We start from the raw sequence: 12334 nt of genomic DNA on the forward strand, positions 1-12334 counted from the left end.
GGATCTTGGGGTAAACTCAGCTGCTGCGTGGATGAAGACTGAAACTGAGATTGTCCTGGCTCTCTTTCTGGGTCTAGCGATCTTTGCGGGCTTGCTGCTAAATCAGTAGTCGCAGCCGTTTCTATTACTTGACCAGGGCACTTTTCAGCTTGATCTGACCCCCCAGATAACGATGTATCCAGTGATATGGCAGGTTGGCAAGAAAATAAGGAATTACCCTCTGAGGTTGACGCCATGTCTTGACCGTTTAAGCCTTCAGATAGGGATGATGACCCAGACACTATCCACCGAATGCAAATTAAAGCGACAGAATACAAAGATTTAGCCACGGATGCGGCTAAGGCCTTTGCAAGAGACAGAGGGACAAAGTAGGCAAATTGATAGCCTGGTTAGACAAGACGCAGCAGGCACAGAAGGTGGTGGCTGAGTTGAGGGAGGACTCGGGGGAGCTTATCACTGAACCCCGGGAAATCGTACAAGAGTTCGCGGAGCACTTTAGAAAGGTTTACACCAAGGGGTCGGACCGGTCAGAGGAAGACTCTGCTGCCCTGCTGGGCAACATTACGCTACCTACCCTCTCAGAAGAGGAACGTGAAACTCTGGAGGCGCCACTCACCACGGAGGAACTGGTCAAAGCCATCAGTGACCTTCGGCCAGGGAACGCCATGGGGCCGAATGGCCTTCCAATCGAGCTCTATAAGCTCAAGCCAGATAGCCTTAGCCCACATTTGAAACGCATGTTCGAGGAGAGTAAGGAGCAGGGCATGCTACCGAGAGACCAGCGTATAGCCACAATTTTGTCCATCCCAAAGGAGGGGAAACCAAAAGAGGTGAGCGCCTCTTATAGGCCAATCTCTCTGTTAAATGCCGAGCCGAAAATTCTGCCCAAAGTGCTTGCTAACAGATTCAAGCAGGTCCTTACCACGCTGGTGCACCCGGACCAATCTGGCTTTATGCCCCACTGTAACACGGCGCTTAACATGCGCCGCCTTCACGGGGTGTTGGGACGCTGCCATACGATCAAGGAAGACACGGTTGTGGTGTCACTAGACGCAGCAATGGCGTTTGACACGTTGGAATGGCCCTACATGATGGCAGTTCTTAGGAAACTAGGATTTGGTCCGACCTTTATTAGCTGGGTCCACCTTCTCTATACCGACCCTCTAGCCCAGCTGGTAGTCAACAACAAAATCTCTGAGTACACGTTAGGAAGAGGAACACGACAGGGATGCCCCCTCTCCCCTCTGCTTTTTGCCCTCTCTCTGGAGCCACTGGCTGCCCGGATTAGACAAGATAACTCCCTGAAGGGACTCCGATGGGCTGACGGCTGGGAGGACAGGATTTCGCTATATGCGGATGACATTCTTCTGTACCTCACAAACTCCAGCGGGTCCCTCATAGTGGCGGTGGAATTTTTCACCAGCTTCGGGGAAAGCTCTGGCTACAGCATCAATTGGGGAAAGTCACTCTTTTACGTCATACAGGGAGCCCCCCCGGTAATCCCGAGCACATGCCCGATTAAGATAGCTGAGGATGGGTTCAAGTACCTGGGAATATTCATTTCCAAGGATAGGGCTGTCCGATATGCGAAGAACCTCTTGCCATCTTTGCAGCGTTTAAAGAGAGACACTGCTACCTGGAAAAAACTCCTGCTGTCCCTACTGGGCCGGGAGGGACTTTTCAAAATGATGGCACTGCCAAGATTTCTCTTTGCTCGACAAAACTATCCGGACCTAGTTCCACAGAGGTATTTCGCTGCTATCGAGGGTGCACAGAGAGATCTACTTTGGACGGGAATGCCACATATATCCCTACAGAAACTCACATTGGGATGGTTTGATGGGGGGATAGCGCTCCCAGACATCCGGAAATATTATTGGGCGGCGCATCTCGCGGCCATTAACCACGGTACCTATAGTGCTGGGAATGACCCGGGCTACGGGATGGACAGATGGATCCTCCCGGGCGGTAACTTTGAGGCTGCACTTCATTCTAGGCCAGGCAGGTATCGCCTCACGGGACCTACAAAGCACTCGGTGCAGCTGTGGCACGTCGTCCAACGCAAACTGGGATGGGCTGGCAAACTCACAATGGCTACCCCGCTGTGGGCCTCAGACAAGCTAGGCACACTGAGTAGCAAAGGATTCCGTAACTGGGATCTGATTGGCATTTCTCAGGTCAAAGATTTGTGGGGCCCAGATGGGGTTATTTCATTTGCATCGCTCCAACGTACTTATGACCTGGCTCGGACAGAACACTTCCGCTACCTACAGGTCAAGCATTCTCTTCAGGCCAACATCCCCCCGGGGACCCAAATCCCGGAGTCCTCCTCTCTGGAGGACAGGCTGCTGGACGGCCACCTTCCGGGGCGAGCTATCTCCCTTACATACAAAAAACTCATCAACCACACTCCTGACCCACTACTAGCACTTAGGGGGAAATGGGAGGCAGACGGACTCAAAATTGATGATAAGGAGAGGAGGAAGGTACTTGCCTCCCCCAAGGAAATTGCGATCTCAGCCAAACTTAGATTAATTCAACTGAAAATCCTACCGGGTGTATGTGTCAGGTACGAGGCTGGTTCTTATGGGGCGAAGTGAAGACGGACACTGACGGAGGGGGTGTGGGGAGGTGGGCACTTTCTTCCATATTTTGTGGGAATGTCCGGTGCTACAGAACTACTGGAAACGAGTGCTTGCCTGTATGTGTGAGGTGTGGGAGGTAGAGTTACGTCTGGAGGTCAAGAGATGCCTTTTGAACATCTGGGAAACCACAGATTTACCATCAAAGGGCAGGATATGGGTAACGCTGGGATTGGCTATTGCAAAGAAGAACATAGCAAGATTGTGGGGGCAGCAACACCTCCAATGCTCAGTTCATGGAAAAAGGATATGGACTGGTGTATGGTCCAAGAGAAAACAGTGTATGTTGCCCGGGGCTGCCCCCGGAAGTGGGTGGCAGTGTGATCCAACTGGAATGAATACTGTGGCAATCTATGTGAACCCCCGCGAATTACCCCCATTGACGAACTGATAACAATGTGATTTATTGCCAAAATAGTGCCTTCTAGACTCATAATGTGTAAGAAAGATCTTTGTTTGCTACGTCTCTCTGATAAGACTTATGTAATAAGTGTACTACTCGTATGTGATGACCACTGCTTTGTTACCTTTGTAATAAAAAGAATAATAAAAAATATATATATATTTCCCGATGTGTGTTAGTCAGCCATTGTAATTTTATATGGGCGAGATAGTCAAGCATGTGCTCTTCGGTGCTGCCATCGCATGTGGCGTATAAGTAGGGGTGGACAGAAAACTGTGCCCTGACAGCGTAGCGGATAAAGCCAGCCACCCCTGCTCCCCGGCCCGCTCCCTGCTTCTGAAAGCAGCCAGGCTGGGGAGAGCCTCCCCAGGCCCCAGTAAACCCCCGTCCCCAGTGCTCAGACCTTCGGCTAGCTTGTCGGATAGGGTCTCCTGCACCCCGGGGCCCGCCGGACAGAGCATAAGCCCTGGGCCCCCTCCCAGCTTCTGAACCTTAGCCAGGCCAGGGAGAGCCTCCCTGGGCCCCAGTGGACCTCCATCCCAAGCGCCCAGACCCTCATCAGGCTTGCAGGATTGGGGGCTCCCGCACCATGGGATGGAGCACGATCCCCAGGCCCGGTCCCAGCTTCCGAAACCCTAGCCAGGCCGGGGAGAGCCACCCGGGCCCCGGTAGACCCCCTTCCCCAGCGCCTGACCCTTGGCTGGCTTGCAGGACGGGAGACTCATGCATCCTGGGGCCCGCCAGACAGAGCACAAGCCCCAGGCTCAGTCCTAGCTTCTGAACCCTAGACAGGACCAGAAGATACTCCCGGTGGACCCCTGTCCCCAGCACTCGGACCCTTGGCTGGCTTGCAGGACGGGGTCTCCCGCAACCTGGGACAGAGCACGAGCCCTGGGCACGGTCCCTGCTTCTGAGCCCTAGCCAATCCGGGGGGAGCCTTCCTGGGCCCCGATGGGACCCCCGGACTATCAGCTGGCTTGCAGGATGTGGGGATACCGCCCCCCAGGGCCTGGTGGATGGAGCTGAAGCCCCAGGCCAGAACCCAGCTTCATAACCCTAGCCAGGCTGGGGAGAGCCGCCCCGGGCCCTGATGGACCCCCGTAACCAGATTCCGGACCCTCTGATGGCTTGAAGGAAGGTGGCTCCCACACCCCGGGGCCTGCCGGATGGAGCTCAAGCCCCAGGCCCGGAGCCAGCTTCAGAACCCTAGCCAGGCTGGGGAGAGCCTCCCCAGGCCCTGATGGACCCCCGGGAACCAGCGCCCAGACCCTCTGATGGCTTGCAGGATGGGGGCTCCCATACCCTGGGACCTGCCGGATAGAGCTCGAGCCCAGGACCAGGTCCCAGCTTCTGAACCCTAGCCAGGCCAGGGAGAACCTCCCTGCGCCCCGGGGACCCCAGCACCCGGACCCTCTGCTTGAACCAAGGAGGGTTAAGCCTCAACAGCCTGCCCGGGAGCCCATTTTTCTCGACTATTAAATTACAGAAGTTTGGGGAAGGACAAAAGTTGGAGTAAGCCCGGCCGGCCGGCTGGCCTTCCATCTGGTCACCCAGCCCACAGGACCATCTGGTCACCCAGCCCGCAGGGCCATCTGGTCACCCGGCACGCAGGGCCATCTGGTCACCCGACCTGCAGGGCTATCTGGTCGCTCAGCCAGACGACCAGATGGCCCCAGGACGACCCAGTGCCCAGATGGCCTGGGAGGGTGCCGTACCCAGTCTCCCTTGAAGTCCGGCGAGGGGTGGCCAGGCGCTCCGAGGCAGCCACTCGGGAAGCTCCTTCCCAGGGGCTGCTGCTCGCCTCTCTGCCCGACTAGGGTAGCAGGAAGGAGAGGACAGGCTGGCCAAGGCCATCTGGTCACCCTGCCAACCCGCAAGGGATGGTGGCCCCTGTCCCCGCACCCCAGTGGGGCAGGGACGGGAGGCGGAGGCCCCCGTGCTGGACGGCACGTGGTAGAGGCAGCCTCCAATGAACCTGCGTTACCCCCTCCGAATCGCTCCCGCTGGTCCAGCGGCAGAGGGACCCACCCCTGGGTGTGATGGAGAAGGGTGTCCGCGGGTGCCCACTCACTGAGTGACAAAAGCTTGGCTCAGAGTATGACTTTCAATAGATCACAGCGAGGTAGCTGCTCTGCTACTTTGAAACCCTGACCCAGAATCAGGTTGTCTATGAATGATTTAGTGCGGGGTGTCCTACGAACATGCAGTGGACTAAGGGCGATGGAGGCGGCCCTCTTCCGTCCGCACTCTGGGCCCCAAGGGAGTGGCTCTACACACCGACACCCCTGAGAGAGGCCGGCTATCCCAGACCAACCGAGACTCCACAGCACTGTGGTATTGTTACGGTTTAGAGGCGTTCAGTCATAATCCCACAGATGGTAGCTTCGCCCCATTGGCTCCTCAGCCAAGCATACACACCAAATGTCTGAACCTGCGGTTCCTCTTGTATTGAGTAGGATAACTAATTTCAACAACACATCATCAGTAGGGTAAAACTAACCTGTCTCACAACATTCTGAACCCAGCTCACGTTCCCTATTAGTGGGTGAACAATCCAACGCTTGGTGAATTCTGCTTCACAATGATAGGAAGAGCTGACATCGAAGGACCAAAAAGTGACGTCGCTATGAAAGCTTGGCCGCCACAAGCCAGTTACCCATGTGGTAACTTTTCAGACACCTCCTGCTTGAAACCCAAAAAATCTGAAGGATCGTGAGGCCCTACTATCACGGTCTGTATTCATACTGAAAATCGAGATCAAGCGAGCTTTTACCCTTCTGTTCAGTGGGAGGTTTCTGTCCTCCATGAGCTCGCCTTAGGACCCCTGCATTATCGTTTGACAGGTGTACCTGTCTAACGTAGTTTAGGTACCAAGTACTGGCACAACATTTCAATTTTCTGCATGGGCTTAAGTGGTAGGTTATCAAGTTTTTGAGCCCAATTGACAAGAACCTCATTAATTTTGTTGTTGCTTGTATGACCAGTGTGTTGATCAAAGTTCAATCCGAGGTATCTCTCACTTTCTCCCGGATGAATATTTTCAATATTTTCTTTTTCAAATTGCCATGGTTTACAGTTGTTAATCAGTATTTTATCTTTATGATGATTGATATAAAATCCATGTGTCTTTTTCACATTCAGCTTTAAACCTGTAGCTTTACTGAACTTTTCAATGATCTTCAGATTTGTACTAATACCTTCCCATGTACTGCTGAGTACTGCGATGTCATCGGCAAAGGCAAGAGCGGTGATTTGCTCAATAAGACCATCTGATCCAAATGTGAAGCCCTTGCCATTTTTCTGAAGATCACAGATCAGAGGATCCATGGCAATGTTAAATAGTAGTGGGGATAAAGAGTCACCTTGTTTGACCCCAGATTTCATTGTTATTTCAGGAGTTGTTTCGTTGTTCTTTCCCTTGAAAGATGTTGTTGAGTCAGTGTATAAGTCTTTTATTATTTCTCTGATGTTTGATGGAACTCTTTGCCTTGCAAGACTCTGTATAATGTGACCATGGCTGACAGAGTCGAAGGCTTTTGATATATCAATGAATACAACTGCTAATGAGTGACTGTTTTTTCGTGGCCCTTTTATGATATTTTGCAGGAGAGTCAGATTCTCGAGACAACCTCTCACCTTCATGAAGCCTTTTTGTCTCGTATTCAATTCAACAAAAAATGAGTCTTCTAGTTAATATTTTTGTGAATAACTTCATGAATGCAGTACCGATGGTAATTGGACGCCAGTTGCTGATTTTTGTAAGTTCATTAATCGGTACATTCTTGGGTATCAAAATTGATCGTTTCTTTTTGATAATTTCTGGTACTCTTTTCATTAACAACCAAGACGATAGAACTCTGGGCAGCAGTCTTCTTGGTTGCCTGCTGTGCACTTTATATAAGCCATTCAGACCTATCTTATCAGGACCCACTGCTATCTTCATATTGGAGCTCTCAAAGGCATGAGTTATTTTGAGCAGTGTTATTTCTTTGAAAAGACTTCTAATTTCATAGACCTCTGGTATTCGATCAATCGCATGAATTTAGGGTTTTTCTTGTTTTCTTTTTTCAATTATGCCTTTGTAGTATTGAAAGATTTCATCAGCACTGATTTGACAAGTGGCATCTTCTGCCCCATCAGTGATAATCCTGGCAATTTTCTTTTTGTCTTTTTTAAACTTTGCCTGGTATTCTTTATAGCTGCCCTTCGCTTTTGCATAATTTTTCTTGTGCGTCCGATTAAGCCTTTCGTTTTTCTTGTCTTTTTTTGTTATTTTGTTTCCTGCTGAGGCATTCTGATGCTCGTCTTGAGCAGAGTTCATAGGCTCATTATTGATTTCACTTGTTGGTTCATTTGTTGTTACTCTTGCTAGATGAGGACTTATATCAGTGGTGTTTTCTGCGATATAAGTCACTACCTCATCCATCAGATCCATAGCAGCATCGTGCTGCTCTACGTTTTGAGTGCACTTCTCGATTTCTGATATTCTGTCTTCCAGTTCATCAAAGTTCTTGATTTTTTGCGCACGTTTTCGAGTGATTAAGTCTCTGCTTTTCTGTTGTTGCTTCCACTGTAACCTCTGGTTCATCGCAAGAGTCATTTTCAGAAACATTTGATGCTTGCAGTACATCTTTTGCGGATTTTTTGCTTTTATCTCTTCTTTTTTCTGCAATTTGTTTTCTGTTCTTGTTGTCAAAATGTGGAACCATCAGCGCATTAATATTCCTCTTATTTTCATATGCTTTTTCCAATTCTGCTAGTAGCAGTATTTCTTCCTGTGACCATAACTTTGATGGTTTGCTGCTTGCTAGAGCTGCTAGTCTAGCCTCATTTTGCGCTCTTGGATGCGCATGCCGAGCATGTTGAGAAACACCAATTTTTGTTCCAAATCTGAGATCACAGAAGCTGCACAGAAATGGCAGCTCTCCTTTTTGGGGTCTTCCTTTACATTTGGCATAATGGCATGCAATATTGTGATATTCGGCTTCTTTGTCTCATTTTGAACAGTACGTTTTGAGATAGAAGCCTTTTTGCTTGATGGAGACATGTTTTCTCAGTTCTTTAAAGGTTTCCAATATGTCTCCACACAAGTCACATTTATATTTTTCGTTTGGGTATTTCCAGTAAGTGACTTTTTTTGTGTAATCACTTTTCTTTGTTATTACATCTTTGCTGATCTCGTACACATCGGGAAGATTATCAAATTTTGCTGTACCAATGTCATTCTTGGCTGAGGTGGCTACAAACTCGATGGATTTGCTGAGGTCTACTGTTGTGTCTTCTTCTGCTATAGAGGGTTACTAAGGCCTATATCATGATCTGAATCGTTGTTATTCGTTGCATTGTTGGAAGCTAGTGCTGGTTTGTCAAATTCGGTGAGGAGGTTCATGATTTCTGGGAAAGACAGCACCTCCTTACGGCATCTTAACAGGGTTTTTATTCTCCAGGAACTACCCCATCTGGAATTGGGTTCGTTTGCTTCGCCATTTCTCACTATCACGCTTGCTGCCATGATAGAACCTTGTTTGGCCTGTCTCTATATGCTTCTCTACGCAGAGTCTAGCACTTCAGAGACAGTTACCGGCGGGACCACTGGGAGGTAAAGGCCACTACAACCGAGAATAGGTTAAGAGAGTCATAGTTACTCCTGCTGTTTACCTGCGCTTCATTGAATTTCTTCACTTTGACATTCAGAGCACTGGGTAGAAATCACATTGCGTCAACACCCGCCTCGAGCCTTAGAGATGCTTTGTTTCAATTTAACAGTGTGTTTCCCCTGGTCCGCACCAGTTCTACGTCAGCTGCTAGGCACCAGCCGAGCCAGAACGCTGGTCCCGTGCCCCCGGGGAGGGAGCATTGGGAGAGCTGACCACCGCAGTTGGGGCGATTCACAGGAAGGGCCCAGCTCGACTCCAGAGTCGCCGCTGCCCCAGAGGGAGGCGCCTCGTCCAGCAGCGGTACCTGCCCAGCCCCACTTCACGCCGCAGCCCGACCTACCCAGCCCTTAGAGCCAATCCTTATCCCGAAGTTACGGATCTGACTTGCCGACTTCCCTTACCTATATTTTTCCAACATGCCAGAGCTGTTCACCTTGGAAACCTGCTGCGGATATGGGTACGGCCGGGCACGAGACTTATACTATCTCTCCCGGATTTTGAAGGACCAGCGAGAGCTCACCGGGCGCTGCCGGAACCTCAATGCTTTCCAAGGCTCGAGCCCCTCTCTCAGAGTGAACCCATTCCAGGGCACCCTGCCCTTCACAAAGAAAAGAGAACTCTCCCGGGGCTCCTGACGCCTTCTCTGGGATCCTTTGCGTTACCGCACTGGACGCCACAAGGGCGCCCGTCTATGCCACTCTGGGTTCGGGGATCTGAACCCGACTCCCTTTCGATCCGCCAAGGGCAACAGAGGCGATCACCCGTCCCTTCTGAATGGCACTCGCCCATCTCTTAGGACCGACTGACCCATGTTCAACTGCTGTTCACATGGAACCCTTCTCCACTTCAGCCTTCAAAGTTCTTGTTTGAATATTTGCTACTACCACAAAGATCTACACCTGCGGTGGCTCCACGTGGGCCCTAGCCCCAGGCTTCCATGCACACCGCAGCAGCCCTCCTATTCGTCGCGGCTTAGCCCCCTGCGGCTCTCAGCGCCAGCGAAGGCCGGGTATAGGCCCGACACTCCAGCGCAATCCATTTTCAGGGCTCGTTGTTACACACTCCTTAGTGGATCTGACTTCCATGGCCACTGTCCTGCTGTCTATATCAACCAACATCTTTTCTGGGGTCTGATGAGCGTCCGCATCGGGGCGCCTTAACCTGGCGTTCGGTTCATCCTGCAGGGCCAGTTCCACTTACCAAAAGTGGCCCACTAGGCACTCACATTCCATCCCCAGCTCCATGCCAGCGAGCTGGGCTTCTTACCCATTTAAAGTTTGAGAACAGGTTGAGATCATTTCGGCCCCAAGACCTCTAATCATTTCCTTTACCAGATAATACTGGTGCTCCAAGCGCCAGCTGTCCTGAGGGAAACTTCGGAGGGAACCAGCTACTAGATGGTTCGATTAGTCTTTGGCCCCTACACCTAGGTCGGACGACTGATTTGCACGTCAGGACCACTACGGACCTCCACCAGAGTTTCCTATGGCTTCGCCCTGCCCAGGCATAATTCACCATCTTTTGGGTCCTATCACGCACACTTGTGTTCCACCTCCCTGACGGAGTGGGTGAGACGGGCCTGTGGTGCGCCTGCCACTGGAAGCGCGGCGGGATCCCACCTCAGCCAGCGCAGGCAGGTCCTCACCTTCATTGCGCCACATGGTTTCGCTTGGCCCTCCGACTCGTGCACAGGTTAGACTTCTTGGTCCGCATTTCAAGACGGGTCGGTTGCGTAACCAACATCGCCGCAGACCACTGGCACCCGGAGTGGGCCTTCCCACCCGGCGGCGTGACACGGGCGAAGCGCACTGAGAACAGTCCGCTCCAGTCGACAGTCGCGCCAGGAGCAGGGATCCCCATCCCCCCTTCAACCGCCCCGGCGCACCTAGAGGGGCGGCCGGGAACGGGTAACTGCGGGGGGTTGAATCTCCCTCTGCCCCGCGGACATGACAAAGCTGCTGCCGGTTGGCCTGTAACACTCTCTGCCGGAGCGGAGGGCCACCTGCCACCCCGAAGCCTTCCCAGCCAACCCATAGCTAGTCGCGGAGCACCACTGCGGAGGAAATGCGTCCCACAGAGGGGATCCGGAGCTACTGGGCCACCGACCTTCCCGTCGTGTTGAATCCTCCGGGCGGACTGCACAGACCCCACCTGTTTACCTCTCGATGGTTTCACACCCTCTTCAAAGTTCTTTTCAACTTTCCCTTACGGTACTTATTGGCTATCAGTCTCGCGCAGGTATTTAGCCTTAGATGGAGTTTACCGCCCGCTTTGGGCTGCATTCCCAAGCAACCCGACTCCGAGAAGACCCGATCTCGGCACTTCGGGGGTCGCTACCGGCCTAACACCATCCGCGGGGTGACCCTCGATCAGAAGGACTTGGGCCCCATGAGCAACGCCGGGGAGTCGGTCTTCTGTACGCCACATTTCCCGCACCCGATGCCAGGCGGGGATTTATCGCTGAGCTCTTCCCTCTTCACTCGCCGTTACTGGGGGAATCCTGGTTAGTTTCTTTTCCTCTGCTTAGTAATATGCTTAAATTCAGCGGGTCCCCACGTCTGATCTGAGGTCGTAGTTGGAAGAATACCGCCGAAGCATTAAGGGGGTTGCCGGGGAAGGCCAGGCCCTTGCCAGACCAAGGGCCTGGCTTCCCAGCAGCACGCACCCTCTTTCCCCGGATCGCATCTGGAGGGGTTTTGCCCTCGCCGGTAAGTCGGCTGTGGAGGAGGGAGCCCGAGGCGCGTGCGAGCGGGCAGCCGGTGGGACAGCACAGACAGCCACCCGTGGCACACAGCCAGCTGCCCCGGGCCCGCGGACCAGTTGCCAGACCCCAGGTGCACCAGCGGCATATCTCCAGGGCAGGACTCAGCGAGGGACCCTGCCACAGGCGATCGGGGGTCTGAACTTGTGGGGGGACGAAGGGGAAGTGGCGCAAACCCTGCGATGGCCCCAGCCACATCCTGGGAATGCCCCAGGGTGATTGACGATCGAGCGACCCGCAGATAAGCATAGCCCCGGGAGGAACCCGGGGCCGCCAGGTGCGTTCGAAGTGTCGATGATCAATGTGTCCTGCAATTCACACTAATTCTCGCAGCTAGCTGCGTTCTTCATCGACACGCGAGCCAAGTGATCCACAGCCAAGAGTCACAGGTAACTTTTTGAAAACGTTCACCCACCTGCAGGTGCAGGAGAGGTGGGAGGAAGGCGATGCCGTCTGTACACCGCCCACGCGACGAGACGGCCCGACGCCCCGTTCAAGGTTACCCCTCTGGGAATAAGACTGCACCGTTGGGAGAAAAAAAACATTGCTAGGCGCTAGGCTCGGGAGTGCAATGGTGGTGAGAGAGAGGACTCCTGGAGAGACGGGAGCAGGAAGCCCCGTAGCCACCGGTCCCTCCTGGGGTAACCCGGGAGGAACCGCACGAGTCTTCAGACCCCTCGGCCCGGCCGCACGGGACTGAGAGGCGCAGGAGACGCCTCCCCAGGCCCTCCGGACCCCGTCCTGGGTACCCTGTCACGCAGCAGGACCGAGGACGGAGCCCAGGGTGGGGAGGCCACCCTCCCCAGGGCCCTCAGGGGCCCCGGCCGGAGCTCCTGAACCCAGCCAAGCAAGGGGAGGCTCCCCGGGCACA

General features: G+C 53.1%; 1 protein-coding gene, 1 non-coding gene and 1 pseudogene across 3 annotated transcripts in view; 1 reads left to right on the forward strand and 2 right to left on the reverse strand.

Moving 5' to 3' along the window:
* Window positions 1–12334, forward strand: part of LOC144791753 (cytochrome P450 2J6-like) — a 323619-nt gene that overhangs the window by 196681 nt on the left and 114604 nt on the right. The window lies entirely within an intron of this gene.
* On the reverse strand, window positions 5123–11274 carry LOC144793484 (28S ribosomal RNA; annotated as a pseudogene).
* On the reverse strand, window positions 11695–11848 carry LOC144793536 (5.8S ribosomal RNA). The gene has a single exon (XR_013603037.1). It is a non-coding gene; the product is annotated as a 5.8S ribosomal RNA (ribosomal RNA).

This window comes from Lissotriton helveticus, chromosome 11, assembly GCF_964261635.1.
Source record: "Lissotriton helveticus chromosome 11, aLisHel1.1, whole genome shotgun sequence".
Taxonomy (NCBI): Eukaryota; Metazoa; Chordata; class Amphibia; order Caudata; family Salamandridae; genus Lissotriton; species Lissotriton helveticus.